Genomic DNA, 16,182 nt, shown 5'->3' with positions numbered 1-16,182 from the left:
AAAGAAGAGAAAGTGATTGGGAAATTTAGTGTTTTAACAATATCTAAATCAATTATTTACTGAGTATAAGAAGTTTTAGCAGGAAAATCATTCAAGAAAGGCTGGAGGGAATCTGACAAAGCTAGAGAAGGCAGATTTATATCTCATAAACACATTAAAAAAATAGTGGTGTACTTATCAAGCTATCCAGACTACATTTTATGAAAGTGCTAAATGATACACACATAAACCCACAGGGATTCATGGACCACAAAAGCAAATTCTCTATTACCCTTGGTAAAAGAAGAAAAAGAAATCACAGAAAAGTCAGTCACCATTAAAATAGGCCAGAAAGCTGTACAAAATATATTTGTATCATTAAGTTAAATTCCATCCAATATTAGAAAAACACATCATTCTAAAGAAATCCTTAAAAAGAGTGAAAAATAAAATGTCTAAACCAAGTCTCTATATATTACCTGATGGAGAGTGGTTAAAAGATAGCAACTGGAAAAGTCTGTTTTCAGATGTTTTAGCCTAATTCATTTTGCTTTGGTTGGTTTAATATTATCAAGGCAAAAGTGTTGTATGCAATTAGAAATATTACAGAAAGACCAGGGTGGATCTGTCTTGACAGGAAACAGATTTCATTAAGATGGAGCAATCAAGGATCTTAATAAAGGAACTATTTACAGAGTGTGGGCAGAGTTAATGAAAACAGTAAGAGATGTTGAAGTGCCCAGAGATAGCAGAGCAGGAAGCTGCTACCAGCCTAAGCTGGAAAGACATAAAAGAGTAAATAATGTTATCAGAACTGGAGTCCTGGAGGAGAGGATGCCCAACAGAAGCTGTAGTCTTGAGTACCCAGAGCCCCTGCCAACACCCTGAAACAAAGCAGAGAAGAAATGGTGAAGAAATACTTAACTTCTCTAAGCCTCACATTTCTCATATGTAAAAAGGAGATGAAACTAGTGCCTTCTACAGAAGACTGTGCAAGGGACTAAATTAAATAAGTGACTTCACAAAACAGTATTTCTCAACAGGAATATCAATGCCCACAGTCATGATCAATTTGGAAGTGTGGCTAGAAATAAAGTATGAAAATGTGAATGGTTTAATTAAAAGTAAGTCTGAGTAGATTTAAGATTTCCTCAGTGAAAGGTGTCACTGTTGTAAACAGTTGCTTTCTTGAGTAGAACGGAAAGCAGCCCACTGGGAATGTGAGCCGATGGCCAGAAGTATGTCACATACATGCAAACGTATATGCATACTTACGTTTATCAGAGAAATGAGGTTGAGAATAGATGCTCTATAGATGAGAACTCAGTAGTAAAGAACATGTGAATGCCGGACACTGGTTAGCAATCAGGATGGGTCTGTGGATACAGTGTGATTACCTGAGTATTTTTCCCTAATCATAGTAGTCTCCAAAGAAAAAGGAAATTCAGTGAAGAAAGAGGGAGAGACATTAACGGCTGTCATAATAACAATTAAAAATATAAGTAACTGCTTTGTAATTGGCAAACTGGCTTTCTCTGTGACCTAGAAGAATTTCTCAACTTTTTCTCTCTTCGCTCCCTTTCTACTGTTCCTCTTCCAAGAAAAAGAAAAAAAAATTAAAAGAAGTTGGATTAGAGGTTCTTTAAGACTTAGTTCTGACATCTTGAGTTGCTGATACAACCCCAAACTTTTAAATTCTCATCTAGCAGTCCCTGGTGACAGAAGAGCAGGCATTACTTAGAGATGTAGTAATTTGCTTGTCATGTGGAAGTGATGCTGTGTGATTTGACATCTGGAATAAAATCCTATGAGCTGGGTTATTGCATACACTTTATCAATGCAGAATTGTCATTTATGCTCCTGTCGTGTGTCATTACTTTTCTTGGCCTTTAAATTTGAGATCATTGGGTTTTTGTTGTGTTTTTTCCTAAACAAGAGTCAGACCAGTCATCTTTTCACAGACTTACATACATAAAAGCAGAAGTGCTTACAATAAACAAAATGTTCTTACTGAAAAAGAAATATCCAAAAAACAAACAAAATAATTTCTCAGTGGTGGCATTTCATGTCATCAAGGATCAACTTTGTTTTAGGATAAAAAGAGAGAAGACATGAAAGAATTTTTAATGAAGTTTCATTTAAAAGTTTTATAATTATATTAGTCACCCAAATTTCACTTCCACTTAATACTGGTTCAGATTACATATAAACATGGTATTGGGTCTTCCTGAGAACTCAATGATAGAGACATTTTCCCTTTAAAATCCAAAATAAATATTTAAAGAAATATAGGCCAAAGAGCTCCAGAGGAAATTAGCTGTGTAATATTCTGTATACCTTAATCTCTCTTTAGGATTGGGTTCAATAGCCTATACATTGATTTTCAAATGACTAGAATATTGTGTCCTCTACAGAGGAGACAACACTTTAATTACCATGGGAGTTGGCCAAAACACAATCCACATTGGCCCGGGTGCTGGGGAGTGCCTCAGGGACCTCTCTTGGCCTAAAGAATTCCTTGAAAGGCTAAAGAATTCCTTGAAAGGTTCTCTCCACTCTTGGGGGTCTCAGCCCACACCAGTCCCCCAAATTCGATGGCTCCTCATGCCTCCAGTATGATTCCAGAGTTCTACTTTCCAAGGAAGTTCCTAGAAAGGTAGTCAAATTGTAACACCTCCTTCAATTTTATGAAGAAACCTAACCATGGCTCATACTGCCTCATTTTTAAGACTTATAGTGTCACTAAGAAGGCACAGATCATGGATTAAGCATATTAAATGAAATTATGTTACAAGTTTCCAGTGATAAAGCAACATTTTACTTGCATAATCCACCAAGAATCCATCTATTCTAGTTTAAGGTGCTATTCCATTCGTGCTTAAAATATGAAGATTTTGTGGGAAAATATTCTACTTTCACTGCCAACATTCTTTATACTCAATTGCATCAGTAGTCCATATTGGCAGAGTTTATTTTTTCCCTCATATATGTAACATTTTTCTTGTGATTATGAAAGTGACACATGCTTATTGTAGGACATCTGGAAAACACAGAAAAGACAAGAGAAAATAATAAATCAATAGATAAGTAAAGATGTCACACACATATACACACACCATATACACTAGATTATCCAGCCACGAGACAGAAGGAAATCCTGCCATTTGCAACAACATGATAAACCTGGAGGACATTATGATCAGTGAACTAAGTCAGATAGAGAAAGATAAATGCTGTATGACCTCTCCTACATGTGAAATCTTCAAAAAAAAAAAAAAAAGTCAAACTCATAGAAACAGCAAATAGAATGGCAGTTACCAGGAGTTGGGGAGTGGGGGAAATGGGGAGGTGCTCGTCAAAGGGTACAAGCATTCAGTTTTACGATGACTAAATTCTAAGAATCTAATGTACAACACGGTGACTATAGTTAAGAATACCGTATTGTACACTTGAAATTTGCTAATAAAGTAAACCTTAAGTGTTTTTACCACACACATACACCAAAGGTAACTATGTGAGGTGATGGATATGTTAGCTAACCTGACTTCAGGAAAGATAGGTATATCAAATCATCACACTGCATACTTTAAATATATACAATTTTATTTGTCAATTATATCTAAATAAAGCTGGGGAAAAAAGCTGTTTGCTTTCACTGGTAGTCAAAATTTTTACCCTGCAATCTAGTTTATCCTACTAATTCATTTAAAAGAATAATTGGATTAAAATTGGCTTTATAACTAGTTTAACTTTTTTTGGACCCCATCTCTGAAAAGTAATGCTTCCATTTATATAACAGACTATGAAATCTGTTTTATACATTATTTTATTTAATCTTACACTATGAGTTAGGCATTATTACATTTTAGGAATCAGGGGCTTGGAGAGGTTAAATAATTTCTGAAGTTCATTGCAGCCTCCCCCAGAGGATTCTCATGGTTCCCTCATATATAAGATTCTACTAATTTAAATATTTTTTATCCATTCTATTTTGATTAATTTTTACATAATGGATTCAACTTATAATAGTTAATACAGAGGAATTATTTCAATGTTTCATGAAATATTCATTAAAATTGCCTTTAGTGTCTATTTGTATATTACTTTCATTTGTTTTTGTATACTCTTTGTATTCTGAATTGGGCTTTCCCTTGTGGCTCATTTATCTACAGTATGTTTCCAATAAAATACATTGCAGAAAAATTAAAATTGTTATAATGCAATGCATCTTCTGATTCATAAACGTGAACCTAAAACCTTACTCTTCCTTTAATAGCTTTCAAATGCCAAAATATTACAAATAACCGCAATTAAGGCAGGCATACATTTTATCCCATTAACTTTGGTATAGTTTTATAGTCTAATAATCTAAATTAAGCTCTCTTCGAGTTGATGAAAAAATAATTTTTATTTTCCTTGTAAAATAATTGATTCTTCAAATTGCATTAATCATCTCTTCCATGAAGACTACTAGGGCTTCTGACCATCCTGGATACTCCTTTTCCCAAACTCCCAACATCCATTCCTGCTACTCTACAACCAAAATACATCCTGAATTTATCCTTTTCTTTTTATCTTCAATGCTACTACCCTGACCTAAGGATCATTACTACTCAGTCACATTAATGCACAAGCTTCCTAACCAGTCTTCCCCAGTTTCCAGACCACAGTTCACACTGAATCTAGAGTGATCTTACTGTAACGTCCGTTAGATCCTACTCTCCCTCTGTTCACACATCTTGGATATTTTTCTATCATGCTCAACACTGCATCTACACCCTTACATGGTCTCAAGCCTGCATGCACTAGCCCCTGCTAGGTGAACCTCTTCTGTCCTTTCCCTCCCCACTCCTCCACTCCAGCCCGCTAGACTTTTGGCTCCGCCCCGCCATCAAGCATGCATCTGACTCAGGACCTTTGCGCATGCTCTTCCTCTGTCTGGACAGTTCTTCCTTCAGGTCTACATATCGGACTTGCTTTTATTCCTCATTCAGAACTCAACTTCCCCAGAATGGCCTTTCTCAAACTATCCTCACCCCATCACTCTCTATCGAGTCACATTTTATTTTCTTATAGCCTTTCCTTTATTGCTGTCTGAAATGATCTTGTTACTGATTTGTTTATAGGCTTACTTAGGTCTCTCCCCCTAAGAGAATGGAAGTGCCACAAAAAGGACCTTGTCTGCCTTATTCACCGTTTAATCTTTCCCCAGTGCCTGGAATAGTCAGAGCCTTATGACTTCCGTGGGCCAGAGGCACTCTGACTTTCTCGAGCCCTTTAATTCATACAAAGATATTAAAAGTTGTATTTTATGGCTATATTGGTATAAAGACAAATACACTAATATTATATATTAAAACTTCTATTTGATTAAAAATTTTTTTTCCTTCTTAGGGAAAATTAAAACTCGCTGGTGAGCCCTGGGCACTGTGCCTCCTAATGCAGTAGTCACCCTGAGAACAGTGCCCAGGGCATGCTAGGTGCTCAGTTACTGAGTAGATGGCGTGGGATTTAGGATCGTTTGAGCCTGCCTTACTTCCACTCGGCTGATTAATAATCACTTGTATTAAGCATCGCTGGGTGTCCTGTATCTGTAAACCAAGAGGGTGAAGTCAAGATGCTTTCCTTCTGTTTTCTAGACTCCTTCTGTCAAGTTCAGTGACACTGATGGTGTGTGCCATCTCACTTAGGCTTTGATTGCATACACGTACTACCTTTCATTGCTTTTGTGGGTGTCTGATCCATTACTCTAATCTCTGTAACTTCAGGACTGGAATTACATTGTACCTCTTCCTCATTACGTCCCCAGAGTCTACAGTATATGATATGTAATTAATTATTTGCTGGTTATTCATCTGACTGCACTTTTACATTATCATATACATTAAAGAATACAGAAAAAGATAAACTTCAGGCAACATATGGTTAGACGCTGGCTCAAGAGAGAGATGGCTGGAAAGCAGGTAATGGGTATTTTAAAGCAGAGCTTTTCAGTCTTTTTCATGACATGTCATGTTGTGGTACAATAGGAAATGGTCCTATTTGCATAGCAGATGAGTGAATGAATGAATAAATAAATGAGGCTGCTTGAAGCCAGGCGTGACTTATTGAGGGCTCTCATTGTCCTAGTCCTACCACACCAGGGAGGAGGTCAATACCTCAGCGCAATGGTATCACATTTGTGCTGATGGGAAGGAAAAACAATTTTATTTCTACCTTCTTAGGTTCTTGGTTGATACTCCTCTATAATAAAGGACAGATTATCAGGAGAAAAACAAACAGAATTTTAATAGTATGTATACCTCATTTTAAAGGTTTAAAAAAATACACAGGAAAAGGAAATTTATGTATCATATAGAAAGGAAAAGGAAAAGATTGTAAATAAAAGCAAAACTATTTCACAGTACTTGTCTTTGGTTAGTAGGACCACTAGTTGAGTTTTTTTCCTATCTAATTACATGTATTTCCATTTTAAAAAAAATTATGAACATGTGCTAAATTTCACAAAGAAAAAAATTAACTTTTTAAAATGCAATTCATTGAAAAAAACATGATGTTGGATCACTTGGTATAAATAATCCGTGGAATATAAATTTGGTTTCGTAGGAAGAGAAATTTCTGTAATGATAGATGTGATGTGGTACCTTTATGAGTAAGAAGGGAACTAAAAAATGATCTATCTCATAACATTCTGAGGGGCTGTGCACATTCATACTCAACAGCGAATTTTAGTAACTATAGTGGGATATATAAAACTGGAGGAATCCTTTGAGCAAATGAGCGGAGGAGAAGGCACATTCAATTCAGCTTTTTATTTGCCTGCATGCAGCAATGTGGTGGCATTCCACTGCTGGTGTATGTCTGATCCTTACCCCCAGCGCTCTATACCTCCAACTAAAACTGTTACATTGGTGTTAGGTCTTTGAAATCTTGTTTGGTGACTGATCTGGTGAACTAATTTAAAGGTACTGATTGATAGTGCTTCAATGTATTATTTCTCCTAGATAACACATTTCCACACCCATAAGACTCATGCCATAATTCAAATAGGCCATTTCCACGTCCCATCTCCTCTCTGTAACCAGTGAGAAGAAGCCTATTTAACTTCATATTGTGATTTATCTAATGATTTCAAAATGTCCTAAAGTTTTAAGGTCTTATCCTAGTGTCAATAATGGAAGGGAGTGGTTGCTTACCCGCAGTGGAATGGGGCAGTGAGGAGCGCTGGGAAGTAGCACCCCCTCCCGCCCCTCCGTGGAGATGGGTCTCACTATTTGCAGTACTTCTTCAGGGGGACTCAAATAAGACTTAACTCTCTTTAGCTGTTAACTTTACCCCTATTTTAAAGGTAAGGAAATCAAGATTCGTAGAAGTGAAGTAACTTGCTCAAGGTCACAAGATGCTGATCCTAAGTTACTATGGCATTGGAACAATTCATCTCATCGCCTAGTGGCACAGAATAGTCATGTGACTGGGTTCCCAGATTCTGTAGACTGGGTATTTGAGGATTTACCTGGGCCGTTCTGTCTTGGGGTCTCTCATACTGCCATCAGACATTAGCTATATGGGAACAGTTGGGGGCTGGCTGGAGGAGCCAGTTGCTGCTCATTCTCTCCCTATATAGCAAGAGAAAGAGAGAGAAGCTAACTTGGACTTTCCATCTCATGGTGGCCTCAGGTCAGTGGGATTGCTAACATGGTGACTGAGGTTTTCAGCACAAGTGTTCGTGCAAGCAAGGTAGGAGTCATATCACCTTTCCTGACCCAGCTTTTGAAGTCACACAGTGTCACTCCTGTCACATTCTCTTGGTTACAAAAAAGCCACAAATCCACTCACTTTCAAGTGGTGGGTAATGGGACTCCATCTCTTGCTGTGAGAGTAGCAGGGTTCTGGAAGGATGGGTGAGATGCGAGATATTGTTGTGGTTTCCTTGAAAACACTATCCAACACAAAACAGTTATATGACCAACTCAGATTCTGAACTTGCAGCTGTTTCATGTCAAACTGTTCTGCTGCACCAGACACCATTCTCAAGACTGCAGGTATGTTGTAATATAGGAGCTGTCCAACGAAGCAGGCTTCTCACAAAAGGCTAAATGACCCACAATGGGTTAGCTACTAGTGTTAAGTTGCAATTCCTACTCCCTAAAGAATTAATTAAAAACTCTTAGTCTAATATGAGAAAGATACTAGCTTCTTTTTGTTTGTTTCCTTTATGGGTTTTTCTTCTGTGCATCTTCAGTTGGTCTTACTCAAAGCCACTCTGTGCTATGATACTGTTTTCCTGGTGTTGATGATTTCATTGTTCACAGAAAATTCTAAGGTTTTCCAATGCACTTGTTAGGTTCACCTTTGGTATTGCAAAGGAGGTGTATCTTTTCTGGAAAACACTTTGCAAACTGTCTGCTACTAGTATTTATTACTAGAAAATTTCACCTTTCCCTACTTGCTTGACTACTCATCTTAGTTCTCTAACTCTGTCTTTGACTTATTTTGACACTTCCACTCTTTCTCTTCACCATGGGGAGGTTTTATATTATGAGCCTTTATTGGGATAAGTAACCTCCTAATAAGAACTTAAGCAACATAAAACACCACTCAGCAGAAACTCAGGTGTCAGGTCACTTCCTGTTAATACAGCAAAAACCCCATCCCTACTGTGCAGTTTAATAACTTCTTGCCCAAAAATGCATGAGATGCAGAAGGCTGGTACCTAGTCTTAGAACACTTAGAATACCAAGTGAAATACCAATAAAAGAGTACGAAATTGGCTAGTTATTGGAATAGAGACTCCCCTAGGTAAGGGGAGGGGCTTCAATACAAGATGCTATTGGAGCTCAGTGTCACCCTGATCCCATTCACAGTGAGTGCAGACCCAACGCCTACACCATTACGACAGCAAAGAAGGGGAAGAGAGAAGACTTTTAGCATGACCACTTAGAAACTTGGATTTCAAATCTCAGTTCCACCCCTGTTAACCTGGATAAGTTCATTTCTGTGGGCCATGTTTATTACCTATAAAACGTAGGTAATAATAACCACATTTTATAATTGCTTTGCAGACTACTAGGTCTGGCAATAATTGGAGCATAATCAATATTCCTGTCTTCTTTCTCCTCTGTTCTTCTGCCTTCTCTCAGGATAGATCTAAGAAATGGGTTGTGACTAGCCCGTGGTCAGGGGTTAACAAGTTTTGCTGTGAGACACTGGGGAGGGTAGGAGAAGGAGCTGAGAAATGCAGATACTAGAGCAGGGTAGATGGGGAAACACAGCCAGTAACAGCTAGTGAAGGTGTAAGTTGGACAGTCAAATATAAAACAATTTTTTAAACAGATATAGTGCCAAAATTATGTAAAGACATGTGCAAAGAAGATCACTGTGGCATTAACTTCAATACAGTGCTTACAAAGTGGAAACATGTTTTATGTGTCTTAATAAGGATCTGGTTTAAAAGGTATGATATATCCATGTGATAGAATGATATGTATCCTTTAAAAAGAATAAGGATAATATAAAAAGAAAACTGAATGTGCTAATTAAAATATCTCCAAGATATGTTACTGAATAAAAAAGCAAACTGCCAACATAATATGTGATTACATTTGTGTGTTTGTGTGTATTTATATAAGAATTTATATAAGAATATACATGATGGTATATGTGTGGAAAAATTTCCAAAACACAAAAAATGGCAGTGAGGATGATTCTGTGGAATGGAGTAGGAATGAAGAACGCGCAGAGATGAAGGTTTTTTACTTGAATTTTTTCACCCTTTTGTATCACTTTATTAAAAAAAAAAACTGATAAGCATGTGTTACTTTTGAAATGCGAAGAAAATAATTTTAAATGTTCTTTAAAAGCTACTTAGCAGAGAGAAAGAGAGACAAGAAAAACCCAGGATGGCAAGAGGTAGCTAAGAAATTAAATCCCTCTAGGGCATAATTTTATGCTCAGCACTTGCAGCAGAGGGTTCGTAGAACATGAGTCACATTTGTGGTGAACACAGACCAGAAATAGGATAATGAAAATCACACAAATGACCTGGAGGAGCCCACTAGTCGGATGTTTAGAGAAAATCTCTGGATGTTTGTTCATATTTATTTTAGTGGTTCAATCCTGAATGCCCACTGGAATCACCTGGGGAGCTTTAAAAACCTACAAAGACCTACTGGCAGAGATTCTGATTTAATTTGTGGAGGAACCAAGCATGAGTAAGTTTTAAAAGAGCCCCAGGTAATTGTTGTGTAGCCAGAGTAGGAAACAACTTCATTTAACACTACTTGAGCCCCTTCAGGATAATCAACATGCAGTTCGTGCTCATCTAGGACATGCCAGGGACCATGCTAGCAGGGAGCCATACAAATATGAAATGATTAAAAACATTCAGAAGTGGGCAAAGGAACCGAATAGACAGTTTTCCAAAGAAGACATGCAGATGGCCAACAAGTCCATGAAAAGATGCTCAACATCACTAATCATCAGGAAAACGCAAATCAAATACAATGAGAGATTGCCTCACATCTGTTAGAATGACTATCATTAAAAAGACAAGAATAAACAAGTATTGGTGAGGATGTGGATAAAAGGGAACCCTTGTGCATTGCTGGTAGGAATATAAGTTGGTGCAGGCACTATGGAAAACATTATGGTTCCTCAAAAAAGTAAAAATAGAACTACCATATGACCCAGCAATTCCACTCCTGGGTATACATCCAAAGGAAATGAAATCACTATCTCAAAGAGATATCTGTACCCCCATGTTCATTTACAGCATTATTCACAATAGCCAAGATGTGCAGACAACCTAAGTTCTGTTAAGGGATGTATGGATAAAGAAAACGTGGTTAAAGATACACAATGGAATATTATTCAGCCTTGAAAAAGAAGGAAATCTTGCCATTTATGAAAACATGGATGAACCTCAAAGGCATTAGGCTAAGTGAAATAAGTCAGACACAGAAACACGAATACTATATGATCTTACTTATATGTGGAATCTAAAAAAGTCAAACTCATAGAGGCAGAGAGTAGAATGGTGGCTACCAGGGGCTGGAGAGTGGGCAAAATGGGGAGATGGTCGTCAGAGGGTACAAACAAACATTAGGTCTCTAAAGCCTATCCTAGACTCTGCTTCTATGGTTCATGGTGCCTGTTGATGAGTTGATTGAATTTGGCATTTGTTCAACCAGTCACCACAGTTTTAGTTCTGTGTGTGGCTGAGAGGGCAAACTAATTAAAAACTGAAAAGAAAAGGTGCAAAAATAATAAATAGCTCTATTGGACAAGGGATGTTTTTTAAAAGGCCAGATGCATGACGATTCCCATTGACTAGCAAAAACATTACTTTATTCACAAATGCATCCAATATTAACACTCCAATGCAAATAAACCGAGTAAACTTAAATTTCAGCTATCTGAGAAATACTTGATTTTCCATTTAAAAAGAGTGTTAAATTAGTGAGTATCTGACATAGGTATGCTGGGAAAATATAACTACAATAAAATATCCCAACCAAGAAAATCTCTCCACAAAGATAGTGGACAAAGATAATACATTTATTACCAGATAAGCATTAAACCAGAATGTGACGTTCTTCACAGGCAATTCACGAAGAGAGGCAAGAACAGAAAGGAATCTCACCCTTTTATCTAGCTAAGCAGATACGGTCCGTTATTTACATGTTAAGATAAATTATAACTAACTAGTCCTCAAGTGAAAGGATTTGACAGCACCATTTGTCACATAGTTTATCCTAACTTTACCTGGTAATTGGGGTGGCCATCTGGGTAAGCTTATTGACTTTATCCAGAGGAATGACAAACTCATATGTTTACAAGACATAGTTTTGCAACTTGGCATAAGGGGCCCACTGAAGTGAGGTTCCAACAGTCTCCCCAGAAACTGGGAGAGAGGGGTGCAATCTCCCTTACTGTTTACATTGCAGAGATGACTCCCAGGCCCTTGAGAAAGACATTGTTAGGTCATAAAGCTAACAAGAGGCCTACTTAGTCTTCAAAAGAACTTACGTACATTTCAGAGACAGGAGAAAGTCTGTACAAATCACAAGTTTTCTAATGCATCTCTAAAGTAAATACTCTGAGAAAGAGGAAAGGCAAGACTCTGCCCTCGTTTTCAACAGGGAAAATGAAGCCTCTTATTTTTTTATTTGTGTTTGTCCTGAGAGGTAGCAAAACATACCTAGAGTCTACTTTTCCCACTACTGCCCACTACTGCCCAAAGGAACAGTGAGAACACCTGCATGAGGTCACAGTGAGCTTCGGCTTTGAAACTTGGGTCAAATCACTTACATTTTCTGGACCTCAATTTCTCCACCCATAAAGTGAAGATATTAATGCTTACCTCACAGGACTGTTACAGAGATTAAAAGTAGTATAAAAAATTAAATGTATCTGAAGTGTTTCCTAAGCCATGAAGCCCTGTACCAATAAGTGGTTGCCTCTTACAGCATGTTTTCAGCGAGCCCAGGAAGGCTTTCTCATAAGGAATTCCTGTTATTTCCTGTTGTGCAAAATCCCACTGTGAGATGCTGATTGTTTATCTCTTGAAAATTCAGATGCTCTCAGACAACTAACACATTAGCATCATGTCCAAGTCAATGAGAATATGATTATGTTCTGTAAGCTCCAGAGAGCAGGTTATGTTAGAGAGCAGCGTGGAGTTCAAAGCCACAGTGGGCTCCTAGACTCGTTAGTGGGAGAGAGGGAGAAGGCACTGTGCCAAAAACTGCACAGGGACTACTTCTCACTTCTGTTCAGAGCTAGCCCTGCCTCAAGATCACGCAGAAAAGGAATGACGAGCATTCTTACTTTCCCATCATTCTGGCACTTGATGACTTCCTCTTTTTAGGAGAAGACACAGGACATTTCAAAACATTCCCATGTTCAAATTCTTGCTATCCAATTTGCAAAGTGTTCTATTTCCATTTTTTCCCCTAAATTTTTCAATTAGAGTTCATGAAGGAAAAGCACAATTATAATATGATGTATGAAAGGGGAACCAAAAGATTATCCAAGGCTCAAGAAGGGATGTTGTTGCAGCTTTCATAGGCTCAGGAAGAACATGTATCATTTTCACAGCTGTGTGCTTAGTAAGAATCTGTTTCCCAGAAAGGCTAAGAAACTCTGTGCATCACAGTGTGAGTTTCCTTCAACAATCCTGAATGCACCCCAGCCTCGAGCCAAGCATCTCAAGGTAGCAGGTAAATTTAGAGCAAGGAAGTTCTGCCACAAAGCTCTGTTCCAAAACACACTAGGAAGTCTGCCAACATGTGGAAAACTTGCTGTCATAAGGAAATAGAGGCAACTTACTCAATGACATAGTAATCCAATTTCAGCAGGTTTCATTACACAAGGGACTGTCAGAATCAGGCTCTGCTAATATGACTCACTGGGTCATTCTGACTAATATGGAGCATGTGATATATACACAAGTGCTCCCAGACACTAATTCCTAAGGTGGAAAAGAGAAAACTAAATGGTCCTGGCTGGTAACCTATAAAGAGAAACAGATGCATTTGAACTTAAGAATAACAAGTCAAACATAGCTGACATTTATAGGCACCCATGAGACCAGGCACTATTCCATGGGCTTAGCCCCTATTAATTCATTCAATCCTTACAGCATTCCTATGAGGTAAGTCTTACATGACTTTATTTTTAAGAGGAGGAAGCTCAGAAACTTGAGTGCTTTCCTAAGGTCACACAACCAGCAGAGGTAGAGTTGGGATTCAGACTCAGGCAGTCTGGCTCCAGAGTCCAGGGTTCTCATCACTCTGACGTATTTCTTTCCAGGGATCTTAACCCGCAGAACTTTTGTTACAAATCCAGTACTTACATTCCAGTGCACTTCTTCATTTTCTGCTCCAGGTGGTTCAGAGCATAAGCCTTTTCTGTTTCAAATATTTAACAAGCTCTGTACTTCCCACTTCACAGCTGGGTACTGGTGTCCTTACACAGCCTGTTCACACAAGTAAAAATATTTACACAGTCAGTAAGTTACTTTATCTGCAAGTGGAATACAAGACAAATTTGATATTTTTGGTTACCAAACTAAAGTTACTAATTTATCCTATAATAGTTTTTGTAACTATGCCTGAATGGGCTTTTTTGATATAGCCAAAATTACACATTAATTGAAACAAACGAACTAGATTAACAATAATAGTTTCAAAGCAGTTATTGCTCTCCTATCAAATTAGCTCAGTCTTTAAAGATACTAAGAACAAGTAGTAACTAAAATTACATAGATTGCAGCATCATTAATACTGTTCTTATTTTAAAACTTTTACATTAAACAAAATCATTTAGAGTAAAACTTGTATATTACAATGTAATCCATTCAAGACTCATTCACGATTAAAAACAATAAGTCAGTCAGGAACATAAGGAATCATCTTTAGCCAGATAAGAATGGTTCACTACTCAAGTCAGGAAATAAAAAAGGACGCCTGTTATTACTACCCCACTTCCGTGTTGTAATGGAAGCTCCAGGCAAGCAGCTAATACAAGAAAAACTAATAAGAAAGATAATTTCTGGAGAAAAAGATAAAAATCATCACTTTCAGATGATATGACTTTCTGCACAAGCCAAGAATATCAAATTTCCTATTTTTCATCACTTTGTTGGTGGTGTTATTGTTTCTACTTTCTTGGAGATTTGCCCAATTTTATCTTCCATCACAGTTTTAATTTCCAGGAGCTTTTCTTCTTCTCTGAATGTTCCCTTTTTCATCGTATCCTGCTCCTGTCTCATAACTGCAATCTCTTCTAATCTCTTTGGCAATATGAGGGTTTTACTTCCCCAATGTTTTCTTATGCTCCTTGCACTTTCCTATTTCCTGTGAGTGTCTCTCTCCCCGGGCCCCTCCCACTTTGTTTTGGCCTGCTTTTCATGCTAGAGGCTTTCCTCAGATGTCTGGTGATTCTCCGTGTTTCCGTTTGTATTTAAGGGTCATGACTGGAAGCTCCCTGGGTCAGGGAAGTTTGCTGACTTGCAAGAAACTAACCATTTCTCTGGGCCACTCATAAGTAAGTCTCTGAAGATCTTTCTCTTGGATTCATTTCTTTCTGACGTGTTCTGTTTAAGAAGTATTAATCTGACTTCTAGGGATACTGACACCAAGAGGGAGAAAGGAACTGAGGTGTTCCTCACTCAGCATGCAGACCTTCACTCAATGCTCTGTTTTCTGGATGTGCCCCTACCCTGTCTTCGCTGTGCCAGTCCCCCTGGACCATATCCTGCCTGGTTCAACTCCTCCAGAGTAGAAGAGGAGTATCTGGAAGCACAGGGCGGGACAGGCTCTCTACATATTGCCCTGCTTCCAAAATTCTCTTTGTATTTCTCATTGGGTATTTTCTCCTCTCCATTTTAATCAGCTCTGTGTCTAAGGAGGCAGTGGAGATAAATGCCCTTGTCGATCTGCCTTGCTTATCCAGCAGCCTGTGCTTGAATATGAGTCCAAAGAGTCAATTTCCAGCACTATCCTTGCAGCGGTGCCTCAGTATCAACAGGTTATTAGTTTTGCAATGCAAGAAACTCAAGGCCACAGTAGTGTGAAGTGACGAAAGCCAAAAGATGCAACATCAGAAAGTGTTAAATTCTGCAAAGCCACTATTGCTATTGCAAAAACTCTGGCGAGTTCTCAAAGGGAGCAGTAACAAGGTATTCCAAAGCCCTGGGAAACAGGCCAAGAAAGAGAATTTCAAGGCCGGGTGTTCCTGAATCCTTGTACCTAAACGGCAAGGGCCACTTCTAAGAAATCTCCTTAATTTATCCCTACTTCATTAAATTATGGATCCTTGCCCCAAAGATTAAAAACCAGGCAGGGTCATCAGTAAGATGATGGGAAAAGAGCCCAATGCTTTTCTTGAAATCCATTTAAGGATTAGATCTGTTAGACAACATATAAGGACCTATCCTTAACCTATGTGTTCTGGACAAAAGTTGGTATCTTAAAACTTGGAAGTATTTTTAAATAGAAGACCCAGAGGTGACCCTAATTCCAGGCAAGCACAACATGGAGGAGGAAGCAGCTGAGATTACTCGGTGGTGTAAAACTTACAAGTCAGACACAGAGAATCCGAGACATTCCCTGTGGTCATTTTTACCCTCCCTGAATGTGTTACTGGAATTGAGGTATGGCCTTCAGTAAGGCTGGGCCCCCAGCCAATTATCCCTGTCTC

At 38.2% G+C, this 16,182-nt stretch overlaps 1 long non-coding RNA gene across 3 annotated transcripts in view; it reads right to left on the bottom strand.

Moving 5' to 3' along the window:
• LOC141578169 (uncharacterized) overlaps positions 1-16,182 on the bottom strand; it is a 332,741-nt gene that overhangs the window by 241,511 nt on the left and 75,048 nt on the right. For all 3 annotated transcript variants that reach the window (XR_012508201.1, XR_012508200.1, XR_012508202.1), the window contains one exon: positions 13,835-13,957. This is a non-coding gene — a long non-coding RNA (uncharacterized LOC141578169). The remainder of the gene's footprint in view (positions 1-13,834; positions 13,958-16,182) is intronic.

Source organism: Camelus bactrianus, chromosome 7 (genome assembly GCF_048773025.1).
Source record: "Camelus bactrianus isolate YW-2024 breed Bactrian camel chromosome 7, ASM4877302v1, whole genome shotgun sequence".
Taxonomy (NCBI): Eukaryota; Metazoa; Chordata; class Mammalia; order Artiodactyla; family Camelidae; genus Camelus; species Camelus bactrianus.
This window is presented reverse-complemented; position numbering and strand designations above follow the sequence as displayed.